The sequence below is a fragment of the Macrobrachium rosenbergii genome, chromosome 36, assembly GCF_040412425.1.
Source record: "Macrobrachium rosenbergii isolate ZJJX-2024 chromosome 36, ASM4041242v1, whole genome shotgun sequence".
Taxonomy (NCBI): domain Eukaryota; kingdom Metazoa; phylum Arthropoda; class Malacostraca; order Decapoda; family Palaemonidae; genus Macrobrachium; species Macrobrachium rosenbergii.
In genome coordinates, this window is record NC_089776.1 from 14,756,437 (window position 1) to 14,767,625 (window position 11,189).

An 11,189-nucleotide genomic window follows, 5' to 3' on the forward strand; every position below is an offset into this window, starting at 1 on the left:
AAAGTTTCTTCACGTTTCTGAGTATGACAGTTATTCAGGATTTCATTCCAACTGCAGTTAATTCGGGAAGATAATTGAAAAAGAGACTTGTTGAATTTGATTGAAACATTTCTCTAGTGATGTTCATTCCAGTAAGTTGTCTTTCAAAGCTAACTGAACAGAAGGTCATAAGTCAGACACGTGCATAGTACATTCAAAGTTGATTTTTTTTTATTAAGAAAATTTACATCTACAATCCTTATAATCTGTAATATTGTATATACATCATAATGTATTTACAAAAATAAATCTAGTAATTAGAGTATATTCACTCATTACAATTTTTTTTATTCATCTAAATGTTTTTTAAATTACAAACATACTGACATGTGAATACTCTTTTAACAAAAGTTTTAAATCCTATTTTATTTACGTTGAAAGTGTTGACACTGGAAATGTTTTAATGTAAGAACAAGGCCACAGGTATTTCAAAGATATACAGTGTATTGAAGAAACCTTTTATCAAAAGTTTTTTCGCTATAAGAGTATAACACTACTCTTGACAGATTCTGATTGCCAAAAGAGACAGTTCGTCACGACCAACGACAGTGAAAATCTGTTTGTAATCTCTTTGTACCTTCTGGAAAACGTTCGAGCAGAGAAACTCTCTCTCTCTCTCTCTCTCTCTCTCTCTCTCTCTCTCTCTCTCTCTCTCTCTCTCTCTCTCAAGGAGGTGGGTAATCCCTAGTCTTAACTGATGAAAGAATAAGTTCTATATTCAAAAGTTACCCCATAAAAAACACACAAAGTGACACTTTATTTCCAATTAATGATCAGGTCTGCAAATACAATGTAGTGGAATTTTCCATGAAAATCTCTCTCTCTCTCTTCTCTCTCTCTCTCTCTCTCTCTCTCTCTCTCTCTCTCTCTCTCTCTCTCAAGGAGGGTAATTCCTAGTCTTAACTGATGAAAGATAAAGTCCTTTATTCAAAAGTTACCCCATAAAAAAAACAAAGTGACACTTGATTTCCAATTAATGATCAGGTCTGCAAAGACAATGCAATGGAATTTTCCATGAAAATATCTTTCTTCTCTATTTCCAGCTCTCTCTCTCTCTCTCTCTCTCTCTCTCTCTCTCTCTCTCTCTCGGGGTGGCATAGTTTCACATATTGGTCTACTGACGATTTCTCGAGCATCAAAGACAACGTTCAGATTCCCTTTCACTCGTAGAATCAAGAATGTCCTTTCTCGTTTAAAAGTATTCTCGGATGTCGAAGACCTGGCCCGGCCTGTGACACCTGACTAGAATTAGTCCTTTACGAAATAGGTTATGACACAGATACGTTCTGTTCCTAGACAGCTAACACTTTTGTGTCGCCTTTCAATCTCATGTATAATGATCGACCGTAGACACTAAGCTCTTTCAGGCCGGGCCCTGATTGGCTAAGGGTAACTCTTCAGAGCCCTGATTGGCTGAGAGTAACTCTTCAGGGTCCTGATTGGCTGAGAGTAACTCTTCAGAGCCCTGATTGGCTGAAGGTAACTCTCGCAAATGTTTGGCTGGTGCAATCTTGCCTTGTCACGTCGAATGATTTGTCGGTGTAATCTTCCTATATTTTTGGCCGGGAAAGTGGGCTGAAAGAGAGAGAGAGCGTGAGAGATAAAGAAAATATTCTTGCATTTTCGTCAGGACAGTCCATCAGAAATAATTCATTAATCATAAGAAGGTTATACTGTGAGAATTTATCTAAATTTTCTTTCATTTCTCCATTCATGTCCATTTACATTGTTTCTCTATCAGCTATAAACTTTAAACAGTGCACCAAAGTTTCAACAGGTGATTGTCTAACCGAAATTCTCTCTCTCTCTCTCTCTCTCTCTCTCTCTCTCTCTCTCTCTCTCTCTCTCTCTCTCTCTCTCTCTCATTAATTTTAATATGGAATGTGATGAGTGTTCTTGAATTTAAATGACATGTCTTTATCTCAGCATTTGGCTTTTAGAGTTATACACTGTAGCGTATTCTGTGAATGAGATACTTTGCACATCGTTCAATTTATCCTATGACTGAGGTCCTTGGCATATACTATTTCGTGTCCTATAAATAAATTTTAGGGGGGCCTGAAAGAGGTAACCCTCCGTCCATAACAGTCTGGAATCAACCTAAAGGTAAAATTTCCATCTCTCTCTCTCTCTCTCTCTCTCTCTCTCTCTCTCTCTCTCTCCTCTCAAAGAAGTCACTCTTGTATTTCTCCAAAAGAAAATGTTATCTTCAACAACAGGAGGAAACCTTTCACCTCATGGGGTATTCGGTGGTCCTTCTGGTCAAGTGATTTCTTAATTCAAAGCGTGAGAGGACTGGGCAGAATCATACCTGAATAAATGATTGTTCGCGAGGAATAACAGGCTGTGATTGTTTACCCAGGGTCAGAGAGATCTACCCTTCCTTCCAAATGGCCATTTATTTCGTTTCCTTTGATTTATGCAAGAGAGACCTTTTGGCTATTAGAATAGCAAGGCTTTTTTTTTTTTGTTTACAGGCTTTTCCTACTGCTTGTTTTGGTGTTTCAGTAGTGAATGAAATAAAAAAAAAATGGCAGTTTTTCTTTTATTTTTTTAGCGAATTTTATGGACAATACACATAAATATAGGTTTGATGCTGACAAATTTAGATTCGTAGCAAAATAAGGATGATAAAAATGAAATAAAGTAAAAAAGTAATTCATTAAATAAAGGTGCACAAACCTAAGTATTTCTTGATATGAAAATGATAAAAACATCACGTAAGCATCTGTCAGTTATTTGACACTTAAGGTGCTTAAATGGAGAGAGAGAGAGAGAGAGAGAGAGAGAGAGAGAGAGAGAGAGAGAGAGAGAGAGAGAGAGAGAGAGAGAGAGAGAGAGAGAAGACGGGGGCATGGAGTAAGCTAGGAATTGAAATGTCTTTACGTCATTAAATCTTTTTATTTTTCAATAAGGTGCATAAATGGAGAGAGAGAGAGAGAGAGAGAGAGAGAGAGAGAGAGAGAGAGAGAGAGAGAGAGAGAGAGAGAGATAATCGATTCTGACAAGACTTTGAGGCATTATTATTATTATTATTATTATTATTATTATTATTATTATTATTATTATTATTATTATTATTATTATCATTATTAAGAAGATGAACCCTAATCATATGGAACAATCCCACAGGGGCCACTGACTTGAACTTCAAGCTTCTAAACATTATGGCGTTCATTTGAAAGAAATAACAGAAGAGGAAATACAGAAAGAAGAGAGCATTAGAAAAGAAAAACTGAACCAACAAGTTAATAAATAAATAGATAAAAATGTAAGTAAATTATTTAAACAAAAGGAAAATTCCTGTAGGGGAGTAATGCATTGCATCTTCACTTGAACTTTTGAGGAGCCAGTTACACAATATTCTCATATTGACTGTTCCACAGTCCAACAGTTTGAGGAATAAAGGACCATTATATATTTATATGACAAGACGCATGGACTTTTCCTTAGCAAACTCAGGGATTTCGTGAATTCGTTTTAAACACGTAAAATTATTGATGCTCTTAAATAAGGGTCGTGTTTTGAAAACAAACTTCGCCGAAGAATAAGTTGAAGGTTTGCGGAAGCTCCTGGCTGAGAGAGAGAGAGAGAGAGAGAGAGAGAGAGAGAGAGAGAGAGAGAGAGAGAGAGAGAGTGCGTCCCTGTAGTCCTGATTCCTCGTCCGTCGCTGGTTCGACCCCACGGGACGGTGGACTTATTATCAACTAAAAAATTCCCCTTCGGTAACATATATGAAAATATATTATTTCCGAGGTAGAGCAATTGGATATTAAAGGACGTTTGTAGCTTTCTGATTGTATATGAATCACGGTGATGTGATAAATAGTCATATATATATATATATATATATATATATATATATATATATATATATATATATATATATATATATATATATATATATATATATATATATAGAGAGAGAGAGAGAGAGAGAGAGAGAGAGAGAGAGAGAGAGAGAGCCTATTATGTGTGTGCATGTGTGTGTTCCAGGATAACTCTGAAACGCACTGTGCAATTTCAACCAAACTTGTTGTACACATGACTTACTCTTTAGAAAACAATACTGTGGGAGGTAAGACTTCACTAGCACCAAAGGACACTAAAAGGGGTTGGGGTGGGAATGGCTTCTCAGCTTGTAGAATTAGTAACAAAATAAGCTCTATGGGTTTATCATACCTCATTTCGGTATATGTATGATTTACTATCTGAAAAAGAATACTGTGGGGTTAAGACGCCATCGGCACCATAGAGGGTGGGGGTGGGAAGGGGGTGACATGTAAAAATAACTGCAAATGAACATATTAGTGCCTACTCCATAGTTTTCGAGGTCGCTGAGATGAATAGTGACACACCTGATACCCTTCAAGTCCAAGTTCAACCCCGACAGGTAGGGAGCAGTGAGAAGGGGTGAAAAATAAAATGTCAAAAATTAGGGTCTAGTCCATAGTTTTTGAGGTCGCTGAGATGAATAGTAACAATCCCGATGCCTTTCAAGTCCAAGTTCAGTCCGGACAAGAATGGGATGTGAGAAGGGACGAAATATAAAATGTAAAAAATGCTGGGCAATGCAACTGAAGCAACTATTTTAGCAGGAGAGAGAGAGAGAGAGAGAGAGAGAGAGAGAGAGAGAGAGAGAGAGAAGAGAGACAGAGAGAGTGTGTCTATCGGTTGTCATTCAGAGTTTTCCCGGGCAGCACAGTTTTGGTCAGCTAGTAATGAACATTAGAGGACAAACGAAAGAGAGAGAGAACACCAAGGGATGAGGAAAAAATGCTCAGTATTTTTTGCACAGAATTTTATCGGGAATTTTATGCATGGTTAAAGCTCAAGCTAAGCTTATTACGCAAGTGACTGCAAGCCCAGCTTAAAACTAAGCTGTCGAAGAGCAAATCACGTGGAAAATATATTTTAGTCTCTCTCTCTCTCTCTCTCTCTCTCTCTCTCTCTCTCTCTCTCTCTCTGATATTCACCATTTATAAAGTGACTCAAAAGATAAACCAGTACTCTAAATTTCCAAAAATTCATCTCTCTCTCTCTCTCTCTCTCTCTCTCTCTCTCTCTCTCTCTCTCTCTCTCTCTCTCTCGTCGTTCATCAGGTGAACCAAGGCTGACACCCTGTACCCTGAACTTTCATATAATTAAGGGAATTACCTAGGAAACGTGTTACCTTTCGTTGGGCCATCGAACACAAGCTACCCCACTACGCCAATAGACTCCCACGGGGGCCAGGGAGTCATCATTTTACAGAATAAGTCTCTTCTTCAGTTTAGATTGATGAACTTGTGACCTTGGTTTGACTCAAGGGACCCTACAGTATTCCTATAGAAGATAGAGAGAAGATCAAGCGTTGGGAACGCTATGATCCACTTTCTAGTTATTGGAACTCGAAAGTAGCTTACTTAGACGAAAGTTGAAAGGAGGTTGATCTGACAGAGCATAAAATTAGACAATATCAGAATTGGTCAGATGAAATACGGTTCCCTTTTTTGTGGGAAGCGTTTCCATAAAACTGCTTTAACTTCCTTTTCAGATGTCATTTTATTATATGCTTGATTTCAAACAATGCAAATATTGTATTTTTTTTAAAAGAATCAAGCATATATCAATACATACTGACAGAAGAAGAAACTGAAATTCTAGAATAAGGAAATATATTCACATGGCGTTGCAACGACTGTGGTTAATGGCGCAAGAAATAGTTAACAGAAGCTAAAAATGATAAAAAAAATTATAAAGAAAAATGGACTTTCCATACTTCTCCTTCAGAATTCCAGCTGTGTTTTGAAGAATAAATATTGTCTGTACTACTACTACTACTACTACTACTACTACTACTACTACTACTACTACTACTACTATAATAATAATAATAATAATAATAATAATAATAATAATAATAATAATAATAATAAAGACATTTAACTTGTATAGTCTTTTCTCAATTAAATTCCATAGAAAAAGTTATTTTTATTCAATGCTACTGCTCTCAGAGATCTTCTCCCTAATAATAATAATAATAATAATAATAATAATAATAATAATAATAATAATAATAATAATAATAATAATAATAATAAAAGTAGAAGAATATAAATAAGAGGAAGATGGTGAAAGGCACGAGAAGAAGACCTCTCTCCTTGTAATGAGGAAATAAAAAAAAAAAACTAAATAAATAAAAGGAAGCCAGGTTGCGCAACAAACGGAAATTCCGAATTCTTCTCGTAAAGGGGTAGAGGAGGAGAGAGGGAATTTTATTTCCGTAAAGGCTCTGATGACGTCGATAGAATAACAAGCGCCTCATAGGTACTCCAGAGAACAGAACAAGCTCTGGAGGCGAATCTTTGAAGAGGATTCTTGGGAATTAGGTAACATGAAAATATCCGCATCAGTTTGGAAAATCTGCTCAGTTAGAATTAACGCCTCTAGACGCTTTCTTTTCTCTCTCTCTCTCTCTCTCTCTCTCTCTCTCTCTCTCTCTCTCTCTCTCTCTCTCTCAAATAATCTGTATATACTCTCAGTATAGAAATCCTGTACAATCAGAATTAATGCCGTCAGATTGGTTCTTTTGGGACTTCTCTCTCTCTCTCTCTCTCTCTCTCTCTCTCTCTCTCTCTCTCTCTCTCTCTCTCTCTCTCTCTTTCTCTCTCTAATAACCTGTATTTTCTTTCATATTTTATGGAAGATAAATTTCGTAACGAATTATGTTCAACTATGGCTGACAAATATTCTGATTTACTACGTTCAGTGGTTTTGTTTTAACGAAGGAGAAAATTCATAAGAATGTCTATAGAACTTGATAATGCTATCTTCTGTTAGATGTATCATCTAAATCTATATTACAGTTTTCCTAGTTGGTTTCCTTAACCATAACTGCGTGTAAGTGTAAATATTGCCGTGATTGTATTCCTGATTCCTGACTGTGTCTTCCTTACTCGGGATCCAACTTTCTACTCGAGTCTACTCGCCTTTCGGTTAAAGCTGACAGCGCGTGACGTACGTAGCCTCTTTGAGTAATTCGTGTTTACCTGACCATCAAGGTGATGATGGCCAAGTATTATACTCCGGCATTACTCTCCTCGTTTTCGTCTAGACAAACTATTGTTCATTTACTCTACTCTAATTGAAGAGGCTCTTTGTCCCTGGCTCACCTGAGCCCTAATGAGTCAGCTGTGTTACGTAAAGGTGAGGCGAAGCGCTTGCCAATTCGTGTTAATTAGGACCACCTGGGAGCGAGATCGTAGATTAGACAAGCTCGGTTTCTTATGTTGGTCTGAACAGGCGTCCTGTTTATCGGGAATAATGTGTAGTTTTATGCGAGACGTTTGGATGTGAAAAATATAATTCGGTCTGTTGCGTAACAAAGGCGTTCCTTTCAATTATTTAGTCATGTTTATTGTTTATGCCTCCTGCCTGCCTTAATTATGTTTTAACTCATTGGTATACGACAGAGGCAGATGGTTCTGGAAAATATGCGATTATATTGGGAAAAATGAATTTTGAAAGGCTTTCCTTTCACGAGTCACAAAATATCATCAACTGTCATCAGTCGTAAACATTTTTAGACATCGTCATTGTCTAAAAAAAATATAAACAAATATCATAATAATTGTATTTACACTAAAATGGAAAATATTCAGACTAAATTACTAGATTTTCTATTGTTTCATGCAGAAAGTCACATGAAATCAAAATCTACGTTTGTTATATTAAATTTACTACGTGATACCTTTTCTAAAAAATACACAATGGGTTCATGCTACTAATTCGTACTATTAGCTGAAAGCTGAATGTTTATCTCTTTGCTTTTAAGAACTAGAAGATTCAGTCTAAAAGTATTCCATAATGTTATAAGATATATCAAGACGAAAGCTGACAGAAGCGAGATCTATTGTTTAAATCTAATTTACTTGTTCAATAAAAAGTAGAAATAATTATGTTTATTCCTGGATGCATAAGTTTAGTGATGACTTCGATTAATAGAAGAAAAAATAGCATCAGGACAAAGAGCAGAGAGGAAGGCATTCTAGACCTTATCAACAGGTTAAGTTATTTCAATAAATTGACAATTGTAGAATGTGTAATTAGGAATTACTGCTGCCAGACATGAAGCAGTATGAACATAGATTATTTTCTTCGATAAAAACAGCATTGCCACTTTTAATATCAGTGAGTAATTAAGAATTATTGCTGTGAACACTTTTAATACCAGTGAGTAATTAGGAATTATTGCTGTAAACTTAACATCTGTGAACAATTAAGAATTATTGCTGTGAACATTTTTAATATCAGTGAGTAATTAAGAATTATTGCTGTGAAATTAACGTCAGTGAACAATTAAGAATTGTTGCTGTGAACTCTTCTAATATCAGTGATTAATTAAGAATTATTGCTGTGAACACTTTTAATATCAATGGGTAATTAGGAATTATCGCTGTAAACTTAACATCAGTGAACAATTAAGAATTATTGCTGTGAACACTTTTACCATCAGTGAGTAATTGAGAATTATTGCTGTGAACACTTTAACATAAGTGAGTAATTAAGAATGATTGCTGTGAACATATTTAGTATTAGCACGTAATTTAGAATTATTGCTGTGAACACAAAGTGAGCAATTAAGAATTATTGCTGTGAATACTGTTAATATACGTAGGTGAGTAATTAAGAATTATTGCTGTAAATGCTGTTAATATACGTAAGTGAGTAATTAAGAATTATTGCTGTGAAACATTTAATAGAAGTAAGTAATTAAGAATCTTCACAGTTACGAACTAAAACTTGTTTCTCTCGGAGAAGGAACAGGAGGAATTCACGGAACAGCTTTATTGGCAAAAACAATATTTCACAAGTCAGGTAAATCCCAGTAAATCCTCTGCCAAGGATTATACGTCTAATCTCCAAAGGATCGGAGTAGCCTGGGGTCAGGAGGATACATGTTCCGGAACTGGAAACCCCTTCGTTTGCGTTAACTCAGATCTGTCTGACAATCGGTGGCTTCTCATGTTGGCTCGGATTAATTCGTGAATCTAAAACGCAACTGTGTCTTGTAAAATGTTCATTTATTTTAGAAATTTCTTTTACTGACGATACTGTGAAATTATTTTATTTTCGTTTTTTTGTATTATTTGATGTTATTTTCAATGCTCTTACGTTCGCTTTTTTCGGTAAATTCTGTGCTGGAAAAAAAGGTTCTCTCTCTCTCTCTCTCTCTCTCTCTCTCTCTCTCTCTCTCTCTCTCTCTCTCTCAAGTCAGTGACCGTTTTGACAAAGATTCAACTCAAAATTCAAAACATTTCCATTCCTAATAAGATATTCTCTCTCTCTCTCTCTCTCTCTCTCTCTCTCTCTCTCTCTCTCTCTCTCTCTTTCTATTCTAATAAACAAGTCAGTCACCGTTTTGACAAAGATTCAATTCAAAATTCAAAACATTTCTATTCTAATAAAACCGTTCTAATAAAATATCTCTCTCTCTCTCTCTCTCTCTCTCTCTCTCTCTCAAGTCAGTGACCGTTTTGAAAAAGATTCAATTCAAAATTCAAGACTTTTCCATCCCTAATAAAATATTCTCTCTCTCTCTCTCTCTCTCTCTCTCTCTCTCTCTCTCTCTCTCTCTCTCTCCTCTAATCAACTCAGTAACCTTTTTGTCAAAGAATCATGTCAAAACAATTTCCTTTCTTTGAAATTTTAAGTACGATCTCAGTTGCTCTTAAAACCACCTAATTGAAAGGCAGGTCTACGACCTAATTAATGACTCCCTTAATTGACTACAGACATTTAAATGTATTCACTTCAAATTACGCTCTCCACGGGGCAGAAATTTCCACATCGATTTCGACAGCGAGAGCGTAAATATGAATCATTAGCTACTATTCATATTCAAAAGAAATTGGAATTAAAAGAATACAGTAATTACGAAGCACAAATGGTAAGACATAAGTAGACTGTTCCGAGTTTGCGTTCTCAGTTGTCATGGCAACAACCCCCACAAATATATAATTCCAAAACTGGTCACATATGAGATAATGGACAGTTCGGCCAACTCATCATTGCATTTGCACGCGAAGGCTTGATTTCCTATGATTTGTCAAGACAAAAGAATGATTGCACAATGATTAATCAAAGCTCTCCTCTCTGAATGTTTGTCTGCCTCGCTGTCAAGTAGACGTTGAGAAAAAAAAACAATATGAATACTATGAGAATCTGTACATAATCCAGAATACAATAGAAATAGAATTTCTATCACACATCTGGATCGAACCTAGGACTCTCGGTTAGAAGGGCAAGGGTGCTATAAACTGACCCACACAGGTCATACAAAAATTTGGGACCTAAGTGGCGACACAGGCCGAATTTTTTCTAGACCTACGCATCATGCATAAGAAGTAAGTCTAAGCAAACTAGTGGAAATATATTCACTTGGATTTTTGAAGTTTAGGCTGCCAAGCCAAGCACTGGGGCACTTGCCGCTATTCAGCGCTTAAGACAGTGAAGAGAGAGAGAGAGAGAGAGAGAGAGAGAGAGAGAGAGAGAGAGAGAGAGAGAGAGAAGGGTGATGAAGTACAAGGATCTGAAGGTGGCACTTAGGAGAAACCCCCATAGTTAACATAAGAAGTTATGCTTAGAGGGACTGGTCAGTGAGATTGAAAAAAGGAAAGAAAAATTGAGATAATTCTTTCCTTTACAGAGATATTGATGGTTTTTACAGTATTTGATAATTAGAACGATGAAGAACGGAGGTAGTTTGGACATTTTCAAATCTTTAAATAATGTTCTAAAATTCTTTTATGTTAATTCACTTCAAGAACACAGGAAAATTATCAACCTTACATTCACGCTAAGTCATTAATCTTAGAATTCCGTGAAGTTATCACCCTCACAATTAACCCTTTAAACAATAGTTGAAACATGCAAATAATGACATAACTTTTCGCACAAGAATTAAAGTATCTGAGACCAAGTCTTCGTAATCCCAGCCCAGCCAAGAGCTCTGAGCCTGACTTGCGAGAGAAGCCACTGTTACAAAGCACATAATGCTTGTCTCCTGACGCAGGAGGCTGAGTTTGCATCCCCTTGCAATCTCTCCCAGGACCCCCTTGTCCCGCAAATGACCTTTGAGAGAGTCCTTTGTGTTCCGCCGAAGGGAT